At 41.6% G+C, this 24,796-nt stretch overlaps 1 pseudogene across 1 annotated transcript in view; it reads left to right on the forward strand.

Annotated features, from left to right (window-relative positions):
- The first annotated feature begins 3,299 nt into the window (after positions 1–3,299).
- Positions 3,300–24,796, forward strand: part of LOC144314166 (stAR-related lipid transfer protein 4 pseudogene) — a 323,954-nt pseudogene continuing 302,457 nt past the window's right edge. The window contains exon 1 of the transcript XR_013379947.1: positions 3,300–3,971. The product of XR_013379947.1 is annotated as an stAR-related lipid transfer protein 4 pseudogene (transcript). The remainder of the gene's footprint in view (positions 3,972–24,796) is intronic.

Here is a 24,796-nt window from a genome sequence, read left to right on the forward strand (position 1 = left end):
CTTCAGCTTCGTTTCCAAGTCTTCTTTAGGTTGCTTTTGCTCCACCACTGCTCTGTTTTGATGATAAAATCCCAGCTCCTTGAGTCTATGGACAAATTTGGCCCTCTAGATAGGAGCTAGGCTGGGCAGAGGTCATTTACCTTTTTCTATAACATAATGATTACTTCAGTTCGAAGTCAAGCAAAATAATAATAAGAAAACCCCATTAGTTTCTGACTCGTGTTCAGTTCTCCAGAAATTTCTCATTAGAAGTTTGCTAGCGCTTCCCTCAGCTGTTGTAGCCTCCACTTCTGATGGGGGGAAAGCCTGTTAGGCATGGGGAATGGTGGAAAGAGCTGACGGCGGACATGCAGATTGCTCACACAGTAATGCTGGTGTCAGAGACTGCATTTGTGGGAGCGCCAGTTTGCAGCCTGCTGGCATTTTCCCCAGGAGGATGTGGTTGGCCATGTAGAGAGTAGGAAGGCAGATGGCAGCAGTGACATGGGTGTGGTTTTGCCCAGTGGCTGGACAGAAGGACAAAGAGTGGTTGGGGAGACTATTGTTCTACTCTGGCCCAGTTTAACAAATTGACATAACGACCACATGGTGCTAAGTGCTTTATGGTTGATCTTCACACAGCCTGTTTGACAGGGTTGTTCCCCTCATTTTAACAGCAGAGAGAGCTAAGTGAGAGAGGTTGAATAATTTCTCCAAGGCCACGTAGCCTGTAAGTGGCCGAGGTTGGGTGCAACCTCACAGAGTCTGGTTTCAGGAGCTCTGTTCCTGACCCACTTACTGTGCTGTGAGGATGGGAGTGAGGGCAGTGGACTGGGGTGGAAGAGAAGTCTCGGGGGATTGAGTTTTCATAAAGTCAGAGGAATGGGAGGATGAGAAGTTTAGAGTGAAGACACGGAATGGGGCGTTAGACTCGATGTGGGCCAATTCAGGGTCATGACAAGATCTAGAAGATAGCTGTGGATGTGGGCATCTGAAATGGAGAAGAGCCGAAGATCCTGGAATTCAGAGGTCACCGTGCTCTGAGGGCAGGTGTTGGCTGGCATATGACACAGCCCTGAGGTTATCCAGAGCACAAGAGCTAGAGGTGGACAGGAAGAGCAGGAGCCAGCTGCCAGAGTCTGACAGGCATAGGGGGACATCTAGGGGGTGCTGGGCAACGTGCAGGGAGAAGGTGATACGAGCTTCCAAGAAGAGGGTGTTTTATATTTGGAAGTACTGTTGATGAACAAGGAGAAATGCCGCTTGCCATTGGAATCTGAAGTCTGATGAAACAAGGAGGATTGTAGGTAGAACTGAATTTTTAATTTTAACTAATAATTTACATGTAACAACTGATTGAGTTACTGGAGAACTTTTTGTCTGTTGGGAACAGCTTGGGCACGTGAATCTACTTTTCTGTCATGATTTATATGAAACTGAGATCAAGGCCAAATACTTCGTAAGAAAACATAAACATCTAAATTGAGATGTGCTGTAAATGTGAGATATATACCAGATTCCAATAAGTAAATAGGGAGAAAGAGTGTAAAAGAGCTCGCTAATAATTTCTTTATCTTGATTGCATGTTGAGATCTCAGTGTGGACGCATTGGGCTAAATGAGATATGTTGCTTACGTTAATCTTCCCCATTTTCTTTTTATGTTTTGAATGTGATGATCAGAAAATGTGAATTTAAGATGTGGCTCACGTCAGGCTTCTTTTGGACAGTGCTGTTGAGATCAAGGAAGACAGGGATGGGGAGTGCCTGCTTGAGGTCTGCGCCGCTTCCATCATCATGAGGAAGGGAGAGCAGACCAGGATGGTGGGAAGGTCTGTGGTAGCCGTATTGCAGGCTTCATGGAGTCCAGATGGGATGGCAGTTGTGTAACTGGAATCAGGAAAGGTTATGGCATTTTGTTTATGGGAGACGTTCATATGTACCGATTATTCATCTTCTAGGTAGAGAGGTATTTTAGAAGACTGCTGGTTGGAAAGAAAAATAGAGAAATGTCTTAGAGAGTTGGAGAGGGAGAGTCTCCAACTCATGGAAGAGGAGGAAGGAAAGAGTTGTGGAGTGAGTAAAGGTTTCAGGTATGTGGGGGGTCATTTGTACCAACCTTGGAAGATGTAGAACTTTGAGAGCTAGACAGCACTACCAAGCCTAGAGAGGAGATATTGGTGAACCAGATAATTATACAAATTGTGCAAAGCTGGGCTCCTGGGAATGAGAGCTAGGTGTATTTTTTTTTTTTTTTTTTTTTTTGCTCCAGAAAATTTTGACTCTTAAGAATGGGAACAGAAGGGGATCCCTGGGTGGCTCAGCGGTTTAGCACCTGCCTTTGGCCCAGTGTGTGATCCTGGAGTCCCAGGATGGAGCCCACATCAGGCTCCCTGCATGGAGCCTGCTTCTCCTTCTGCCTGTGTCTCTGCCTCTCTCTCTCTCTCTCTCTTTCTCTCTCTCTGTGTGTGTGTGTCTCATGAAAAAATAAATAAAATCTTAAAAAAGAAAAAAAAGTGGGAACAGAATTCCTTGGCTTTGCTAAGTGAAATGGTTCTTCCATGGAGGCCTATAGAGAGGGTGCAGATCTCAGCTTTCAACAGTGATTCCCTCTGGAACTTACCATAACATAATGAACATAATGAAGGCTTGTGGGTTTTCTTGCCTCCGTATGCAGCCAAATGCCTAGGGTGGAGGTGGTCCTGATGCGGTTGCTGCCATGAAAGCTTAAAGCTGGCTTAGTTTTGAATTGTCATTCCCAAGAGATGAATGCAGGGATGATCCGAGGTGAATTGTTAACTTTGAGACTCTTGATTGGTTTTAACCTCCCTGTTCCCCTTTCCAGGTCAACTTTTATCCTTCCATTGTGGAATGCTTTTAGGGGTAGAGACCAGGGGACTGACTTATATGGGCATACTAGTTGTGGGTGCCTATGAACAGGCTATAACACACTCTACCTACTTTCTGCTTTCAAAAAGAAGTCTTTGAGGGCTCCTATCCATAAAAATCTCAAAAGAGAGGTTTCCGTTTCTGCTGTGATCAGAGTCAGTAGAGGATGTCTCTGGTCAGGCTATCTGTTAGCCATGCCCATTAAATCAGAACAACATGGGGACTCCCTCCCAAGCTGTTCCTTCTGATCCAAATGCCCTTTGGGACGGCCCAGAATAGGAATAGGGTGGATGGAAGAGACAAAGGCCATGAGATCTGAGTCCTGTATTTCTTCCAGCCGTGAGTATTTTTCTGCAGTGGGTCTGCTTTCTCTGGTTGCCCCTTCTCTGGTGCTTCATTATGTGAAATGAAGTATGTGAAATGTGAAAGCACAGAACTCTGGGAAAACACCTGGCTCACTTTGTGATGAGACCAGTTGGCGGTGACTTTGGTTTAATCACAACTTAGCTCCTACATTATTAGTCTTTTCTACTTAGTACATTTTTAGGCTGCAAGAGCATTTCCCTTTATAGACAAGCAAAGCTGAGAAACCATGTTTCTTTCTAGAGGTCTATTGATTGGCATACATTGATTTTTATTTTTCAACCCTTTAGTATATATTAAAGTGATTCATCAAACCAAACACGAGTGCAAGTTGAGGGAGGCGGGCAGGAGGAACATTGAGCTTCTGTGTCTTGGGAACCTGCCTGTAATAAATCCACACAGTGAAAAGGAACAGGAACCAAACCCTGAGCTGGCCACTGGAAGGCTTGACATGCAGCTAGCACTTAACACTGACTCTGCCATGGAAATGCTCTATTTCTAACCCATTGTCAATACACATGGAAGAGACCTGAGAAAGCTCTGCTGTTCTGGTTTTCCCCTGACTTCTAAGGAGATGTGCTAGGTGGTTTTATCCTGTTCTAAAAATTCTCCTGAAAAGGAGATCTCATGGGCTTCCCCGATTAATCCATATTCCGCCTGTCGGAACGCTACTTGGAACTCCTTGCCTGAATTCTGTATGTGGTATTTTCTGGCTGTTTCTTCCTGCTTTGGCTTCAGTGATGTAAGTTCCTTGGTTTTAACTCTTGCTTGAGGGAAGTGTTTTAAATGATTTGTTTTTTTAAAAAGCTGACTGTGAAATTTTGCTCTAATGTGGGATAAGGTCTCATTTTCCCTAATCATCTGCATATTCTCTGTCCTTTATAGTTGTACTGAAGTTAAGCCTATTTAAAAAGTCAACTCAAGGTGTACTGCTCTGATACCTACGTGTATATATCTTTCTGTCTGTCTGTCTCTCTTCTTCTCCCCCAGAGCCTTTGCTTCAATTTTAAACAAAGAGATACACAAGTGAGCTGGCTACATGAGTATCTTGGCATTGCTGGGGTAGAGCTGCCATAAGGTTTGTTAGAGAAACTTTTAACTTCAGAGATCTTCTCCCCAAAGCCTTAATCATTCTTTATAAATAAAAATGAGCAATTTATTTAAAAAAATATTCCTGAGGAAGGTAAATGGTTTTCTCCTTCAAATCTGAAACGATATGGGAACAGCAGCCAATTTTAAGAAATTTAAAACCACTTTCTTCTGCTGAAGGTATGGTCTTAACTGACACAGGGGATATTTAAACCTGGAAGCCCTCTTGGAATGCCCTGGCTTCGTGGACTTGGAAAGTGGTGTGTTTGGCAGAAAGTAGTTAGTAGCCCACGCTAGGGGTTGGGGAAGAGAGAATGAAAGAGGACAGAATTTAGAGATTCCTGAAATTCCTCAACTCAGTGGCTTACTTAGAGGAGAGGATAAAACCAAAATATATGGAGTCATTCTAAGACCGTTTCGATGCAACTGCACAATCACCCCTAGAACCTTCTATCTTTTCTCTTTCAAGATTTTGTTTCCCAAATACCCTGAGACTAAGCCCTCAGCACCTCCACCTCTGATTCGCCGCTTAGCTATTCCCAGTGCATTATCCCATGGTGTGATCAGTTCTCCATACCCAGGATTATTTCTTTCTATCAAAACTTAACCACCTAACATTTCATTCCCTGGTGGTCCTATTCTCTCCCATGGAGTGGATGAATTTGGTGGGACAAAGGTATTTTTCACTGGTAATGTCTTACTTACTGTATCTTCTCATCCAAAACATTCATTTAGCAGCTGCTTTCAAGGGGTATGATCCACTTCCAAAGAAGTTAACGATGACAAGGCAGTGGGACACTATGCCTGTGCAAGGGTTTTGCCTTCACAAGAACCTTCTCCAGCACTCCTTATATCAACCCAGCAGACAACGTTGTCACCAACCCAAACTTCACATCAACCCTAATTACGAAGCAGCCTTTACAACTGACCTGCCGTAGTACGGGTGACCCAGGGCTCTGCTGACCTGTGGAAGACCCAGATTTGGGGAGGAAGAGAGGAAAGAGCTCATGCCAGTGAGTGGAGTCTAGAACTACACTGTCCAACACAGAGGACACTGGCCACATTTCCACCATTGCTTTAAGTTTTATGGAACAGTGCCTGGCTAGCAAGTGAGGAGGACATTACTAAAAGGAAGGTGATTCTTCCCAAGAGGCAACTTCTTCCTGGGCATGCTCAAATCTCCCTCACTTGCTAGAAGACCTAAGGATTATGATCTCTAGTTGAAAAAAAGGTGCATATGTCATTATGGTGGATCCTTAATCTAGAGAATTGGCTCTTATGAAGAAAGACTGTAGTTTACATAGACTTAGTAATAATGATGAGTATCTTTTGTTGTGTATATATATTTATATTTTAAGGACTTAACATATATTTCTAATGCAGTGGTTCTTCAAAGTAAGTATATTAATTTGTACTGTACATATTATAGATAAGGAAATTGGGTTTTGCAGAACACAGAGGAACTTGATTATTTGCAAATGAAGGCAAGGCTACCCAGTGAGTCCTTGAGAACAACTGCCAACCCAGGCCTCTCCTCTGAGCATTTAGTTGTAGTGAAGGCCATCCGAAAAACCTTCCTGGATGAGTTAATGCAGTCTCTTTAATGAATGGTCTTCATAACATCATTTCTCAAATTATGACCCACAAATACTGTGTCATATAAATAGAATTCCCAGATCAAATAAGTTTGGCAGATGTTAGGTTAAAGAGAATTAAACATGCTTATTTATTGCAGAAGTTCTTAGAGCCTTGAATATATTCATATACAGTATGGAGCTATGAAAAAGGAACATGATAGGGAGGGTTTCCAAAAGTTACCTGTCTTCAAAACCATCTTGCAGCAGAGCATTTTGAAAGGTAAGTGTTCTGTGGGACACTCTGAGAAGTGAAGTTCTATGAAAAGGTACTCAGAGGAGAGATATCTAACCAGAGAAAGTGCTTCTCTGTTGCTAGTGATCTCATAATTGGTGCAAATTAAATACTCAATAAATAGAATGAATCTGTTGAACAAAAGAATCTGGAGTTCTTCTGGTCTGGACCCAGGAATCAGGGCCGATTTCTCAGTGTGTGGGAGGGTACTGGATGCCAAGTGTGGTGGTGATGTGATGCTTGTGTGTTCTCTTAGCTTATCTATAAATGGCAGTGCTTTTTAACCTTGAAAGTCATTTTTATCAATACTTACAATGATTAGTTTTGCTTGGAGTTATTCACAGAATAATTTTTGCAGGTGTTTGTAGCCAGCTACAATGTTGAGTTTGATGTTTAGAGTAGGAGCTAGGTCGGCTCAGAGTGACTAGGTCAGAATGCCTGCCAAAGGGCTGGCGAAAGTAAGGGACTAGTAAGACACTCTTTTTTTCTTTTAAGATTTTATTTATTCATTTATTTATTCATAAGAGACACAGAGAGAAGTTAGAGACATAGGCAGAGGGAGAAGTAGGCTCCTCGCAGGGAGCCCGATGTGGGACTTGATCCCAGAACTCTGGGATCATACCCTGAGCCAAAGGCAGACGGTCAACTGTTGAGCCATCCAGGTGTCCCAAGACATTCTTCTTTATCAAAAATGCTTCCTGTGCCACTGTGACCTGACACACAGGCTTCTGCTGTGTGGTTTGTCTTTAGCCTGGCTCGCTGGGTAGGGTGGCCCCCTGGCCCATCTGTGGACATCTCTGGCACAGTGACTGTGTGTGCCTGAGCACACATTATGATGCAGTTTTCTCTTTCCCCATTGACTTGTTGAAACAAAAAGGCAGTAAAACAACACAACCCACACAAAACAGAGTGTGGTAAGCCTCCAACCTTTCATACTAGTCTCCAGGCTCTTTGTCTCGCCAGGCAGATAGCAGGTGGGATGCAAGCTTTCATGCTTTAAGTAACCCTCCAAAAACTCTGGTCCCTTCCATCAAATCTAGCTTCATCATACAGCTCATTTCTTTCATACTAGGTTCTGTTCTCTCTCACAAAATCTCATCTGAGCTAAATGAGCCTACTGGGCTGTTCATGTCATTCTTTCTCTGCCTGAGCACAGTTATGATCCAATTCTCTGTGGACCATAGTGTTTCCTCTTTCCACTCTGGAACGAATCCATAGGAATGAAAGATGCTGCGGTGTATCATTCAGTGGGTATGAGCTCAACAAATCAACAGTCCCCTGGCAGGCAACTCCATTTGATTCATCTTTATCAGTAGTCAAAATGCAATTAGTTAGGAAGCCAACAGAAATTAGTGTGTATGTCACAAAAATGTGTACAAGCATTCTTCGAGTTAGCCCCAAACTCGAAATACCTCACATCTCCCTCCACAGTCTAATGGGCGAGAGGTGGTATATTCACATAGTGGAATATCACATAGCAGAGGCTGAACAAATCAAAGCCACAAACAACAGCATGTACACTCTTGTAGCCGTGGTGCAAAAGAAAGACCTAGATTGCATTTATGTACTTTTCAAGGTCAAGCAAAACTAATCTGTGGTATTGAAGGCACTTTGGGAAGGATGACCGAGATAGGACACAAAGGAGTCTTTGGGGTTGTTGATGTGTTTACTCAGTACAGATTCAGTGAACTGTAGACTTGTTGTGTACTCTTCCATGTGTATGTTATCCTCCAATGAAAAGTGTACTTAGATAATGTAAAAAGTATAATTAGGATGCTTGATAGTCCTTTTCCATCTTTCAGAGGGTTTGTAGCTGAAATGCAAGTAGACAAATATAGGAGTTTGTTTCTTCTGGCAAACTCTCCCACTGGGAGGAATGAGTGAGAGTATGGGGTGAGATAGGGGTGTCATTCTTTGAAAATCTCTCCTTAAGAGTGGGAGAAAATATACCCCAGTGGCGTAGATTCTGGTTCTGTTTGTTTCCAAAAGCCTTACTTAACCCAATGGAATGGCACAAATGTAATATTTCAGACTAATAGAATATACATTTTAGGATCTTAACTTTAGAGGGGAACTTCTTATGTCATCCAGATAGGTTCCCAGTTGCCTGGAGACACTTAGTTGGAGAGATTCACAACTAGGTTGTTAATGGTTTGTGGCTGCACATCCATCACCAGCTAAATTATATATTGATTTCTTAGGAAATTAGAAAACCTAAGTAATATTTGATTCATGAGGATTTATGTTGGGTAGTTGGCTTCCACTCTGTATATATTGATGAATACTCTTATTAACTGATTCTTTTTGGGGATGGATACATTTATTAGGCAATGGAAAATTTCTACAAATAAGTATTTTTTTTCCTGCTAGAAACACTTATGAGAGAATAAAAACACCCTTGGAGGTTCTTTCATTACAGTGCCGTCAAGGAGATAGAAATAGCTTAAAATAACCAGAACTCATGTTTAAAATCACAAATTCAGCATTCAGCATTGTCAAACCCCTCAAACACACAAGCTCGACTGTCTAAGGGGACTCAACATTAACTTTATCAAAAGTGGATTCGTAGGATATGCCTAATTTGCAAGAAAGCTTTGAGTTCAGAGAACTTGCTTAGTTGAAATTTCATTATGTATAAAGTTTTCAAGTCTGGTTCAAATATTGAAACTCTGCAATTTGCCAGCTGTGGATGGAGGAAAAAGCCTGGCAGTTTTAAATGAGAAGACCAAGGCTGGGTCACCATTCAGGGCCAAACCAGGGCTGTTTACACTTTGGATCATTAAACAGAGACTTCTGAAGTTTATTCATTATGAAGGGATGACGCTTAGTGGTGCTTTAATAATTATTACTAGCATAGTTCTGGGCAAAATTATAAGGTAAATTTTGTTTCTAGATCTGTTTCCCCTATGATGTCCCCCCCTCTTTTTTTTTTCCACTTTCCTTAGGCTCCACACCCAAGACAGAATTGCTCATGGCCTGCCCTGACTCAAACATGTATGTTCTCTGTTCATTTGTTCTTTGATTCATTCATTCACCCATCTGTATACCGCATAGATAGATTTATTTAGCATGTGCTACACTAATAGAATAGAATGAGTCTTAAGGAATATATACCCTTTATTTTGGACCATCTAGAAATGATAACTACCCTTTTGGGATTTTATCTGTCAGTGATTATGAAAAGAATTCCAAATTGGTTGATTGAAAAGAATACAAGTATCAATCAGTGGGATTCCTCTCGGTCACATCCAGTGGGCTTTGGGCTTGATTGTGGAAAGAGATCTTTCTTTTCCTCTTCTTTCAGTGTCTGATGTGTTTCACAAAGAAATGTGCCATTAATCAAACCATCTGGTACTTGCCAAAATGGTCTTCCTCAGGACAGCTTAGTCATCTGCTAAATCTCAAAGCTCCAGAGTGGTGCATGGTGGGCTGTACTGTGTAAGCCGGGTATAGGTCTCCGTGACTTTTCCTTCATCTCTCACCTGTGAGCAAGGCTGACCACAAGGTCAATAACAAAGAGAGTCACTAAGCAGAGACAGTAAAGCAACTTTAGATTTATAGGAAGCCCCAGCAACCCACAAATATGGAGTGGTCCATTCTGAACAGACTTTGAACCCTCTTATTACCTCAGGTTTCAGAGGCTAAGTTGAAGATCCAGCTTCTGTTCTGGTGATCCTGTTGCTGGTCACTCTAGCAGCTTCAGTAGGTAAGTCTCCAGAGAGTGGATGATTCTTGGATGCTGCTTCTGACCTACCTATTTCAAAAGAAGAGTAAGATGATCCCAAGGGAACCAATCACCCTAGCTGACTGGGCCCCACCCTGTGTACCTGTAAATGGAAGAACTCCTCTTTTTGGTTAGGTCTAGAAAATGAAAGAGGGTTATCTTCCCTTGTCCCCCATTTTTGTAAAGTCCCCCTTTCTCTCCTGAAGTATTTGGTATCTTACCTATGATAGAATCACTGAAATAGGGACTGCGGGGAGCTATGTAATTCATTCCTTTCTCTGTCCTCAAATTATAATGCGGTGAATCCATGTGGGAAGTATCAGTATTGGTTGCAGGTGGTTTATTGAACATCTCAACTCGGTGGAATTCAAATAGAAAGTGGTTTATTTTTCTCCCATCGCCTTCAAACATACTCATTTGAATTGACTTTTCTTTTGTATCCTTTAACAACATCTTGTGCAGATTGTCTTCTGTCATTTTCAGATAGCAGAAAGTTTGATTTTTCTCAGTTTATGTTAAATCTTCAGTCCCACACCCAGTTTAGTGCTTACCTCCTCTCTGACCCACAGCCAGCCAGGCCTTAGCTTGAGGGATTTGTATTGATGGTAAAGAAGGTATGGCCTTACCCTCCCTCTCTCCTTCTCTCCTTTCCTTCCTTTTCTGCTTGTGGCTCCTTTAGGGATAGACCAGAAGAGAAATCTCAGAAAACAGCCAAAGTCATCTGCTTTCACTGATGCTGTTGGTATTCTTCCCTGGTTGTCTACGGCTGCTATGTGGTTGGTATCCAAGTACTGGTTCTTTTTTGGGTACATGAGTGGGTCCTTTGGGAAACCTAGTAACTGGCATCTTTAATGCAGCGTTCCCTGACCTGGGGCCAGAAAGAGAAGGGGAAGCCTGAGCATCCGCGGTAAGCCAATGTTGTTTAAATCCAAATAGTCTTAATATTCTGTTCTGTGGACCACTGATTCTCCATACTTGCTGCCTCGGAATCACCTGAGTAGCCTTTAAAAGAATACCATTGTCTGGACCCAACCACAGAGATTCTGATTTGATAGGTTAGGCTCAGGTCTGTGATTTTGGAAAAGTTCTTCAGCTTATTTTAATGTGCAACTCTGAGAACCATGGACATAGTGGGAATGGAGGGGATATGGCTAGTGGGTGCCATGGGGATATGGCTAGTGTATCCCTGGTGGCTGGGTCTCTTAGAATGTGAGATACGCAAAGTCATTATTGCTTTCTGCTTTGTGACCACAGCCAAAATTCACAATCAGTAGGAAAATTTCATTCCACATTGAATTTTGCGGTCATTTTTGTGAACCTACCTGGATGTCTTGGTATCTTGGCATCTCCTTCTGTGAGGAGAAGAGTATACAGAAAGAGCTGCAGGTTGCCTTGTACGGATACAGGCTGAGAGGCTTTGACAGATAAATTCTGTGAAATTATACCCCAGTCCAGCAATTTCTGGAGCACTCTGAAGGGATCATGAGCTCATAACATGCTTTTAGTTTCCAATGAAGATTTAACAAAGGTTTTCCTCAGGAAACCACAGGCACGTTCAAGTGACATATTATTTCCTCCCATCAGGCCGTCTCCCCTTTCTCTAACACATTTTACTATGAAATTATGAACTTCAGTATGAAAATAGTATTTCTGTGACTGAGATTTTCATCAGTTCCTGCTACTTACGTTATCCATGAAGTCATTATCCTTTGGTCTTTTGATACAGCGTAATTGTTTTGATAGCAACAGATTTTAGCATCAGAAACTAAGATGATGACTTCAGGCGAGGGATAAATAAGAGGAGCCACTGAGGCTGAGGGGACCGAGTATACTGCTCCAAATGTAATGAAAGCTGCTCTGAAAAAACATGATTCAATGCTGAAGCGGAATCATCCCTAAATAGAAATTCCAATTTTTTTTTTCCATGAATCATCAGTGATTTTAAATGCAGTTCTTGTTGGCAACAAATTGACACAGTAAGTTTTGAGTATGGATGCTGCCAAAAAGAAAATGAGTTGCTGACAAAATTAAATGTATGTGGTTCAAGATGGGAACACATTGACCATTTAAAGTTATTCCCTTGTAAGTATGAAAAACAGAGGCCTTGCGGGTAACTTGTGACACTGGGAATGTGAAGTTATACCCTGATCATAGGTATGGACAGAAGTCAACAGGCGCTTGCGGCACCATTTGGTTAGAATGTGAAATTCTCTTTCTCTCCATCTTTTCTTCCAAGAGGCAATTTGGGGGGTGCCTGGGTGCCTTAGTTGGTTGAGCGTCCAACTCCTGATTTTGGCTCAGGTCGTGATCTCAGGATTATGAGATCAAACTTCATGTTGGGCTGTGTGCTCAGTGGGGAGTCTGCTTCTCTCCTCCCTCTCTGTCTGCTCCTGCTTTCTCTCTCAAACCAATCAATCTTAAAAAAAAAAAAAAAAAGGCAGCTGCCTGTGCTCTACTCTAGGATTTTGATGGATTCCTGTCTCATATTTAGGTCTTTTATCCATTTTGAATTTATCTTTGTGCATGGCATAAGATAATGGTCTAGTTTCATTTTTCTGTGTGGCTGTCCAATTTTTCATTTATTAAAATGACCATCTTCCATTGGATATTCTTTCTCACTTGGTTGAAGATGAGTTGACCATAGAGTTGAGGGTCCATTTCTGGATTCTCTCTTCTGTTCCATTGACCTGTATGTCTTTTTTTTGTGCCAGTACCACACTGTCTTGATGATCACAGCTTTGTAATAGAGCTTAAACTCGGGCATTGTGATGCCCCCAGCTTTGGTTTTTTTTTTTCAACATTCCTCTGGATATTTGGGGTCTTTTCTGGTTCCATACAAATCTTAGAATTATTTGTTTCAACTCTGTGAAAAATGTTGATGGTATTTTGATAGAGATCACATTGAATGTGTAGATTGCTCTGGGTGGCATAGATGTTTTAACAATATTTATCCTTCCAATCCAAGAACATGGAATGTTTTTCCATCTCTTTGCATCTTCCTCAATTTCTTAAGTGTTCTGTAGGTTTTAGAGTACATATCCTTTACCTCTTTGGTTAGGTTTATTCCTAGGTATCCTATGGTTTTTTGTGCAATTGTAAATGGGATCGACTCCTTAATTTCTCTTTCTTCAGTCTCATTGTTAATGTATAGAAATGCAACTGATTTCTGTGCATTGATTTTTGTACTCTACCACACTGGTGAATTTCTGTATGAGTTCTAGCAATTCATGAATGAAGTCTTTGGGTTTTCCACATACGGTATCATGTCATCTATGAAGAGTGAGAGTTTGACTTCTTCTTTGCCAATTTGAATGCCTTTTATTTTTTTGTTGTTGTCGTCATCATCTGATTGCTGAGGGTAGGACTTCTAGTACTGTGTTGAACAACAGTGGTGAGAGTGGACATCCCTGTTATGTTCCTGACCTTAGGGGAAAAGCTCTCAGTTTTTCAACATTGAGAATAATATTAGCTGTGGGCTTTTCATAGATGGCTTTTATGATATTGAACTATGTTCCCTCTATCCACTTTGAAGTGTTTTAATCAAGAAAGGATGCTATATTTTGTTAAATGCTTTTTCTGTGAGGATGAGGAGAAAGGGGAACCCTCTTGAATTGTTGGTGGGGATGCAAACTTGGAATTGCCTCAGGAAGTTAAACATAGAGCTGCCCTACGACCCAGCAATTGCACTACTGGGTATTTACCCCAAAGATACTGATGTAGTGAAATGCCGGGACACCTGCACCTCATCGTTCATAGCAGCAATGTCCACCATAGCCAAACTGTGGAAGGAGCCATAATGTCTTTTGACAGATGAATGAATAAAGAAGATGTGGTCTATATATACAATGGGATATTACTCAGCCATCAGAAATGATGAATACCTACCATTTAAATTGACATGGATGGAACTGGAGGTTATTCTGCTGAGTGAAATAAGTCAATAGGAGAAAGACAATTATCATATAGTTTTACTCATACGTGGAATATAGGAAATAGTGAAAGGGACCATAAAGGAAGGAGGGGAATGGGGCAAAACCAGAGAGGACCATGAAAGACTTTTAACTTTGGGAAACAAACTGAGGGTTGCTGAAGGGGAGGTAGGTGGGGGAATATGGGGTCTGTGGGGGAGGGACATTGAGGAGGGCATGTGATGTGATGAGCACTGGGTGTTACACACAACTGATGGATTATTGAAAACTACATCTGAAACTAATGATGTAGTATATGTTGACAAAATGAATTTAAATAAAAAATAAAAGTGAGATGAGCCAGCCAGTCTGTACCTATGCTTCTTCACAGCTTGAATGTTCTACGAATTTCTGACCTGTCGCTTGTCCATCATTGTGTATTATGCAGGAAAATCATGATCTAGCTTATTTTCTGCTTACCATCTTCTCAGTTTTGGCCCTTTGGAGATGCTCATTAAGAGCTAAGAAGAGTGACTGAGCAGATAAATTTTAATTGTGGGTTATCCATGATTTTGTAACAGAGGTGGCTAATTATGAATCAAAATACATGCATTCCTTTCCATAGTATAGAATTCATCAGTGCTCTTGAACTTAAGAATGTCTCTGTGACTCGTTTCTGCCAGAATATAAGAATTAATTGGTGCCACTTTTGAGCTAAAGTGGAGAGGAAGGAGTATGCCGCCTTCACGGTGCTGGATGTCAATGCGCAGAGCAACCTTGGAAGCCTAGGTTGGAAACAGCTGATCTTTTGTTAGCCTGATTCCTTGAATGACTATGTGAAACACAGCACTATGTCCACCAGGAAAAAAAATTAAGTATATATGTATGTATGTATTATGTGTATACATTTTAGACAATCACCTTGCAATTGTCCTTTTGTAAACCCATGATCTTTTAAAATTTGTATGTTTTACTTATAACTCAAATACCTATTTAAAAGCATCAGGATTTTGGACTTTTGTGTTTCATATATAATAAATGTTAATATTATATATTTCATGTCATTTATTATTGTTAATATTTAAACCCCTTTCCCTTTATACTAGAGAACCAATCTGTAAACTCTCCTTAATATTTTTGCAACCGTAGGAGTAGTATCACATGCTGTTTGTGTGTGTGTGTTTCTTCTTTATAAATAAATGGTAATGTGTTTTTCTGGGCCTTGAACAGTCAGTGACAATTTTCAATGTCTGGTAAACCATTTGTTAACAAAGTTAAATTTTTAATTTTCTCTCTTTTTTTCAACCTTCTTTTGACCCCTTTCATCCATTTCTCTTACTCCTCAACCCTCCAGCCTCAATCTGTTTCATTTATGAGGGTTTTTTTTATTCCATATTTATGGAAGATTATATAGTATTTGTCTTTCTCTGACTCATTACACTTCACATAATGCCCTCGAAGTCCATCCATGTTATCACAAATGGTAAGAATTTCATTCTTGTTTGTGGCTCAGTATTACCCCACTCTGTGTGTGTGTGTGTGTGTTTGTGTATGTATTCCATTGTGTGTTAAACCAGGAATATTGGGGCATTTATTTCTCATAAATATTACCCTGACCAATATAACTTGAAATATTATTTCTGTTATTATTTTTCTTCTCTTCGGAACTCTGAGAGAACCTTTGTATTTCACAGGTGGCATATTACCATTATGATCTGGTTAAACTGTGGAAGATTAGTAAGATAGTAAATTTATGTTGGAAGGTTGGAGAATGCTGGTCTGTTTTCCAGAGGCATGCATTTCATTTCCCTGAGACTGATACAGAATTGGGGTGGAAGTTGAGAAGCTGAGGGGATTCAGTTCCACCAGGGTGCAGCCACTCTCCTCCCACTGGAGGCAGAACCAGGATTGGGATGGCACACGGGCAACCATGGATGCTAGACACTGACAGCCTTTGAATGAACCAGGCAAACGTGGGGCCTCCTCAACTCTCTGGGCTATGTAAGCTCCAGTGTTATTTGTTTGTTTGCTTGCCTTCTTGCTTATTTTTGATCACTTTTTCAGGTATTATTGGCTTCTGATTGATCTGTTTCTTATTATCAACCTTGGCCCATTGAAACTTGAATTGGATTTTAATTTTATTTAAAAAATAAAGCAATGTGGCATTGCTTGCACTCAGGGTGTCATCGGTCCCAGTTATAAATGGGCCAACAATCCCTGTGGTTGCCATATTGGTACATGAATAATGCATAGCATTCACTTGTGGAAGGCTGTAGTCTACTAGGCCAGTGTACCTCATAAGCTAAGCAGATAGTGTCACTTTTGCTTTGTAGATTAGTTCAGGATATTTAAATTCCACATGCATACTTTTCTATGGTGTTACACTGTATGTATATAGCTACATATATGGTGGTGTGTGTGTGTGTGTGTGTGTGTGTGTATGTGTATGAGAGAGAGAGATAAAGTGACCCAAGCATCATACATATATTTATCTCCAAACTCCCAGCCCTGTTTAGTGTATGCTAATACCAGTTCAAGAAGAATAGATTTAGTAAAATACATCGACCCTTACTGTATTGGAGTAAAGACTGCACACTGCTCACTAAATCTGACCAAAGCAACTTTCAAGGTTACTTGTATCCCTGTTACCATCTTGGCTTGCCTACTTAGGCATTGACTATATCTAGAAAATCATATGTGCAAAAATTTTGGAAAAATGTGCACCTTGGGGCTCCTGGGTGGCTCAGTTGATTGGGTATCTGCCTGTGGCTCAGGTCATGATCACAGGGTCCTGGGATCAAGCTCCACATCCCGCTTCCTGGTCAGTGGGGTATCTGCTACCTCTGTCTCTGCAGTTCCCCCTGCTTGTGCTCGATCTCATGCTCTCTCTCTCTCTGTGTCAAATAAATAAGTAAAATCTTTTAAAAAATATGCACCTTACATGTTAAATAGGGGATTCAAATACTTTTAAGTAGAGAGTAATGATGAGAAAGAAAACCAGTTACATTGGAAGAAGGGAGAGAGATATCACGGCTAACCAGGACAAATAGAAATTGTGAAGTAGTGGATTTCGGGATGCTGGTCTAGACACCATGATCTTAGTTAGATTCAGGAAAAATAAGCAAGGAGAGAAGGCAGGTGTAATGGTTTGCATTCTTCTAACCACAGTAATGGGATGAATGAGGGTAGCTTACTCCACGCAGAGCAGAGGGTTTAGTTGCATATATCTTACTTCTTTGGGGCCAGAAATGCTCCTCCTACCTTATCCTAATGGATTTATATTGAGGGAAAAATTACATTAAAATGCCATTAAAGGTAATCGGAAGTGGTGCTGCACGTAGTCTAGCTAGGTCCATCATAGAGATCTGGGGAGAAGGGTTGGTGGGGTTTGTAGCATAGGCAGAGGGTCATGAAGGGAAGGGATTCGGAGGTGTATTTAGGGGTCAGCTTCTGTCCTGCAGGCTTGGGGGAGCTGCCACTAGTGCTGCCCTGTTGCTCCTTCCACTGCTTTTTGTCCTGTCCCGCAACCAGGACATCATGTAGCCGCCTTTCTGCATTAGCTCCCTGTTTCAGTTGGGAAAGGACAGGGATTGCAAAGCACGGAGCAGCTTCCTCTTGGTGCTCTGGGAAACTCGGCCCCGGGTTTGTAGCAATCGAGGCAGCCTGCTGCTTACGTTGCTTTCTTCACCTTTACCACACAGGGAGGGCACGAAAACAGCCAAGGACAACTTGCATCGAGATATCAGCTCCTCTTGAAGGCAAGGACTTACCTACTTTGGTGCGCCAGCAACACCTAGGAGAGTACCAGGCATGTAATACACGTTCCATGACTTCAAATGAATGAACATTTGGCTGAACGAAGCAATGAAGTACCTGGGAGGAAAATGGGACCTATGTCTGCATGTGCTTCCTGGGGTGCAGCTATCTATGAGCTGATACAAACTTGATATTGAGAAAGCGAAGTCATCAACATAATATGATAAAATCACCTGTTGTTTTCTACTAGGTCCTGCAGAGTTGGGCATGGGATGAAGATAAGGGGCAGGAAATGAATTCCTTGACTGGTAATGCCAGTTGGGCTGGAAAAGTTGCCTTTTCTCTAGTTGGGCAAAGGGCAACCCCAATTCCCATTTTTTTCTAGGGAAACATCAGTTGTTTTGAGGGATTCTCTGCCTCCTGGAGGTGAGAACTAGGATTAAACAAACACACACAAAAAGGCAACAACAACAAAAACCAATTTCTATGAACAAAATCAAAGATCGAAATTTAGTTTAACCAGAAAGCAATTCTGTAGTCCCTTTGGCTTAGAGCAGAAGTGCTCTTTTGATTTGATTTATGTAATATTCATTCGCTTTCTGTTATTTCCTCTTTATTTGGCCTCCTTTTCTGAAAGCATTCCGGCGATGCTTGAATTATTTATTAAAAAAGGTAATTTCTGGTATCTAAATAAATTTGGGGATCAAATCTCTGGCTTTTCACTGCATATTTTAAGTACCAAATGCTTTTGGGGCCAGTGTCGGTGATCTAGTTCTTTTCAGTCTTCGATATAAACAGTAGTTCTTAGGTGCAGGACCCACATTCTCTAGTGTTAATGGAGAACCGTGAATTCCAGTAGGAATATAGTAATTTTAGATGGGGGAAGAGCTCTCCATGCTCTTAGTGAAGGAAACCTGAAAACTTCCCATCTGAGATAAGCAAGTGTGTGATTTATAGATTTGGGTCAATTTGATTATCTATTTGAATGTGAGAGGAATGGCTTTTTTGGTGGATATTGAATTAGATTAATTAGTTTAAAATGCATTACTCAGTATCTATTATGTGCCAGGCATTGTGCTGGGGGCTTTGGGCACAGCCATGGTTAGGCCACAGTCCTTATATTATTATGGTTTATTTGTGTGTTCTTGGATTTTTGTAGGTGGAGGAGGCAAGAGGCTTTTCATTTCATGTTTAAAATTCTTGAGGATATATATTTGAAAGGAATATGGAAAAAAGACACTATTTTCCTTAAGTGAGAAAGTTCAAACAGGAGGATAAAAACTCAGGTTTCAGAGCCATGGGCTTGCTGGGTCACCTTGCACACGCTTTCTTCTCTCAAAGCCCCTTTCCCTTTGACAGCCTCGTCCTAGGGAGCTCATAATTGTTTGCATATTGTTTTGAAATCCTCAGAAGCTAGCTGTTGTAAGTGTCAAATGATACTCAAAAGATAAAGGATCTGAGGCTACTGTTGGTTTTTCTTTTCCTTATGCAAATACCTGTCATTTCTCAGGTCCGATAAGTAGACCCCGGAAACTGCCAAAGATTTGTTGATACAGATTTCTTGCTTTGTGGTTTGGATTCTTTGAGATGATTTTTTGTTATTTCTCATTGTTTACTTTCAGCTGGTGACCGGATTTTTTCTTTCTATCTTTTGATTATTTATTTTATAGTTATGATGTTGAAAGCATGAAGCAGATGCTAAGAATTTTCCATTGTTTCATTTCTGGTTCCATGTCCTGGGCAAATTAACCAGAGTAATTACACCATTGGGGGGAGTGGAGTGTGTGTGTGTGTATGTGTGATAAACATTTACCAATGATCTTACTGAAATCTGTCTCTTGTGGGTTGACTTCAGAATGTGTTTTGGAACTCGCTATGTAATACTATTAGATTAATTATAACTCTGTATCGGTGATCTTGTCAGCCTCTGTGCTTGCCATCGTTAAAAATAAGGATCACAAGTTTGTGATGATGTGCCCTTTTGAACAAATTAAATTGTCTAAGCTCATTGGAAGTTGTCTTTATAGGATCAGAGATTCTTGAGTTGAAAGCATTCTTAGTCCATAGGCCATAAACTGCTAATAAAAGAGGGGCCAGTAGACGTAAGCAAGTATAATGGAGAGTCATGAGTGTAAAGTAAAATAACTCCTATAAATGAAAGAGAACACCAGGGCTTTGCAAGTTAAAATCTTCTCACTTTTGATAGAAATGTGGACTTAAGAAATATTTTTCAACAACACAAAATAATCGTTCATATATAACATTACACATCAACGCTGAACCAGGGTACTCCTAGCCACTAGAAACTCCAGGTTTTCTAATGAAAGGAAGTTGTGCTAGGAGCATGTTGTCTTTCTCCTAGACGGGTGTGACCTGGGCAGCACGCCGTGGGTGGATGCTGGGGTGAGTTTACAGCACAGGACTTCCCAATACCTGTCGAGTGGTGCTGGGGATTGCACAGCAGGAAATCCTTTCTGGGGACACTGGAGTCACTTTCCTCCCAGGTCTTTTCATTCTCTCCCATATTTCTTCCATTCTGACCTTTCTTCTTTCACACACATCCACAGTGGAAGAGGAAGAAGAGAGAGGAAGTAGAGAGGAAGCAGGGGGTGCTGGCATTCTGAGTGCTCTGGGCTTCCACACCACACTTCATTCAGCTGGGCTTCCATGGTCTGAGCTCTAAGAAGAGCTACCTAGTAGCTTCCTTTTCCTTTTCCTTTTCCTTTTCCTTTTCCTTTTCCTTTTCCTTTTCCTTTCCTTCCTTTATTTTTATTTTTTGAACATAGTTGACATGCAATGTTACATTAGTTTTAGGTGTACGGCAGTGATTGGAAAAGTCTATGCATTACACTATATTTACCACAAGTGTATACCATCTGCTCCGATACATCACAATTACAGCATTTCTGACCCATATTCCCTGTGCTGTGCCTTTTATTTCTGTGGCTTATTCATTGCATACTGGAAGCCTGTCACTCCCACTCCTCTTCACCCATTTTGCCCAACCCACACTCCCCTTGCCATTAGCAACCATTAGTTCTCTGTATTTATGTCTGATTGTACTTCTTGTTTACTTATTTTTTTTTTTTTGTCTGTTTAGATTCCACATATGAATGAAATAGTAGGGTATTTGTCTCTCTCAATCTGACTTATTTCACTTAGCTAACACCCTCCAGGTCCATCCATGTTGTCTCCTCCTTTTTTATGACTCTGTAGTATTCCTGTGTGTGTGTGTGTGTGTGTCTGTGTGTGTGTATCTCACATCTTCCTTATCCATTCGTCTGTGGATGGACATTTTGGTTGCTTCCGTATCTTGGCTACTGAAAGTAATGCCGCAGTAAACATGGGTGCATATATCTTTTCGAATTAGTGTTTTCATTTTCTTTGGTCAAGTACTTATAATATTGAATCATGATATTTCTATTTTGACTTTTTTTGGGAATCTCCAAGGACAACCTACTGAGTGGGAGAAGATTTGTACCTGATGTGTCTGATAAGCTACATCAGTGAGTGACTTTTCTGTGTCAGAAAGTGCTATGGTCTGAATATTTGTGCCCCCCTCCATATGTTGAAGTCCTCACCCCCAAAGTTGACGGTAATAGGAGGTGGGGCCTTTGGGAGATGACTAAGTTCTGGAGGAGAGTCCTCATGAGTAGGATTAGTGCCTTTATGAAAGAATCCCAAGAGAGATTCCCAGCCTCTTCCCCCTCGTGAAGATAAACGAAGTCTGTGATTTGGAGGAAGGCCTTCACCTGGCCATTCTGGCACCTGGATCTCACACTTCCAGCCTCTAGAACTGTGAGCAATGCATTTTTTTGTGTGTGTGTAGCTACCCAGTCTGTGGTATTTTGTTACAGCATCTGAACACACTACAGTAGGGAGCTTGGAACCACATTCTTCTAACTGGAAGAGGGTAGTCAGCTCCTCCCCACACTGTGATCGATGGGCCAGGAAGCACCGTCTGCTCACAGTCCTTTCTCAGAAGAGTGGTCCCAGGCTAAGTGTTCCTATAGAAAGTGGGTTTGCCTTGTGTTGAGTGACTTTGCCATTTGGTCACAGCAGACCCATGCTGGGAGAGCTCATTCAGGCCCCTAGTGCCTACTACCTTCTACACGTTGATGACTCTCAGAATTGTCTCTCTGGGTTAGATCATTGTCCTGAGGAGAACTCTTCTATCGTCGTGTCTACGCGTTAGGTGCCTAGTGGGTATCTCCGTGTTGGTGTCCCACTGGTATCTTCAGGTCACCATGTTCAAACATAAACTCATCCTCTTTCTCCTCAAACCTGCTCTTTTTTCTTAAAGTTCAATATGTATGTATGTATGTATGTATGTATTTATTTATTTATTATTGTATTTATTTATTCATGGAGACACAGAGAGAGAGAGAGAGAGAGAGAGAGAGGCAGAGACACAGGCAGAGGGAGAAGCAGGCCCCATGCAGGGAGCCCGATGTGGGACTCGATCCCTGGTCTCCAGGATCAGGCCCTGGGCTGAAGGCGGCGCTAAACCGCTGAGTCACGGGGGCTGCCCTGTTCAATCTTTTTAAATGTCATAGCCATTCACTCTGTAACCTATAGCCAGATGCCCTAGTGTCATGTTTGACTTCTTTCTCTCTCTCACCGTGACAATTAATCAGTTGCCAAGAGTCACTGATAGCACCTCCCAGCAATCTTGCACAGCTAGGTACCTCCTCCTCTGTATATTTGCACCTACCTCATGTCTTGTCCCCCTACTTCCAGTCTTTGGAATTCCCTACCTGGCATCCCTGCTTCCATTCAATCTGCTTGAATCTTCTCAGCACCAGTCAGAGTGATCTTCCTTGAATGTAAGTGTAATCACATCACTTTTCTGCCTCAAACCCTTGAATGGCTCCTTTTGTGTTTATTGATAACTCTGTTGGCTGCCGCCTTAGTTCTCTTGACTACCCAGTCATGCTTCATACTCTGGTCCCACCAAACTTACCTCATGTACTTTTTTTTTGTCATCAATGCCAGGTAGATTATTGTGTGCAGACCCTTTCTATTTTGTTCTTCCTGCATTAGGATCACCTCCTAAACACGAATGGACATTGGGCCATTAGAAATGTCACTTCCTCCAGGAGCTATTTTGTGACCCACCAAGTCTGGGCCAGGCACCTTATAATTGCTTTAGAGCACTATATCCTTCTCAGACTTTTATACTTGTTTATTGTGTTTGTATTTGTTTATCATTTTTCATGTTTGCTTCCCTCTCTTGCCTGCCTTAAGCTTTGTGAAGGCAGGGATCTTGTTTATCCTATTCAGTATTCTGGTCATATCCCCAGTGCCTGGGCAGGTAACAGACACATGGTAGGTATTGAGTGAATATTTGTTGAAATCATTAATTGAAAGGCCACTTTATATCGGCTGAATTTACAAGAACTTCCATTGAGTGACTGGGGACATGATGGTGTTCTGTATTTGACCGGATCAAGCCTGTGGTCTTAAAACATACAAATTTGAGATACAATAGATAAAGCAGCTAGAAGCTATGGACTGTTGTTTCTGGTGGGGTGAGGAGATGCCCTGGGCTCCCAGAGTTGCTGCTCTACCTGAATCATGACAGATTTTGGTTCCGGTTCTTGACGATGCTTCTGCTTTCTCATGATGTTGGACATTCGGCCTCAGAGTGCCTCTTTGGTAGATGAGATGTTTTCTCTTGCCTCCTCACTCTTCAACTATCCTTACACTGTACTTCCAAAATAGGATATAACTGGGGGGGGGGGGGAGACATTACTGGGGCCTATTTATTTTTGTTATCTAAAAAGAGTTCAATATACAATATACCTGTGCTCGTTTTCTTTTACCCTTGTTTAAACAATGTCCATTTTTTATGTAGTCTAATGCCTAATGATACTGATGAACACCTCTGTGCCTTCCTATCTCTGTCACCAGGTACCTACTGTCAGTGCACAGTAATATACTAGACTCCTGAAATCATTCCAAACTTAGTTTTTTTGAAAAAAAAAGGCACAGTATTCTATGATTAATCTTTGCCCTATCTTTTCTGTTCTCCCAGTGCCTTGACAAATACTTATTCTTTGCTTGGCTCTGTTTTATCTTAGGCTGGTCCTCACTTCACGCTGGATGAGATTAATGTTTCTCTCTACCCCCTCCACTGCAAATAAAATCCCTCAGGTCAGCACTCCTTGACTTAGTAGGTAATCCCTAGAGGCTTCTAGAAATATAAAGGAGAACATACTGGCCAAGGACAACCATGAGACAGACTAAAGTTGCCACATATATATTTTGCATGCCATAGGGCAGTGTGATTAAAAGAAAAGCTAGAGATATAAACTACCTAGTTTTGTGCTGGCCACGGAGATTTTCTAAACACAGTTGCATTCATTCTTCTTTCTTCTTCCTCCTTCTCCTCCTCCTCCTCCTCCTTCTTCTTTCTTCTTTCTTCTTCTTCCCCTCCAGCCATCAGCAGCAGTGATAAACCACAAATGACAGAAGCATGTGACAACTATTGTTGCTGATCCTGAAGAAGGCGATCTCACAGTCAGTATGGTTGAATATATGCTTTCTATACTCAAGTGGCTCCTGTGGTAGATGACACATGGGCAGCACTCATAAAGCTGTTCCGTTGGAATGCTGGGGTGGAAACCCCATTGTGGTTCACATGGAACCATTACAGACTCAGATTGCTGGAGACTGATGCCCAGGTTTCTATTTTAGAGGATGCAATTGGTATTCTGTTGCTCCAAGACCTATGGCCTAGCTGAGTCTTGTGGGTTTTTTTCCTCTTCTGTTGCCTAAAATCTTTCCCCTCCTAAGAGCATCGTAGTAGGTCCATTATCTTGTTGCCCCTGGAAGTAGTCTGGTGGGACTACAGTCAGGTGCACTGACCTTCTCGAGCCAAGAGGTGGGATTTGATCCAACTTAAACCTACTGCATCTTCCTCCCTTGAAGAAAGAACCTTAAATAGAGGAACAAAGAACCAAATGTGGTTGGAATCCATGTATCCCAGTGGCATGCAGGTCTTGTCGAAGATCATTCCTGACCTCCTCCTCCTCAGCCCCTGGAGCACTTGGGTTCTGCCTATGTCTAAGTCTTTTCTTCAGTTTTTTGGATCATCTTCTAATAAACAAATTCATTTATTCTGGGCAGCCAGTTTCTGTTGCCTGCCACCAAAGAAGGCGAGCTGTTCTAAAGACCTGCCTGAGCTACAGGCCTGCCACCCAGACAGTAGCCCCCAGT

Source organism: Canis aureus, chromosome 5 (assembly GCF_053574225.1).
Source record: "Canis aureus isolate CA01 chromosome 5, VMU_Caureus_v.1.0, whole genome shotgun sequence".
NCBI classification, from domain to species: domain Eukaryota; kingdom Metazoa; phylum Chordata; class Mammalia; order Carnivora; family Canidae; genus Canis; species Canis aureus.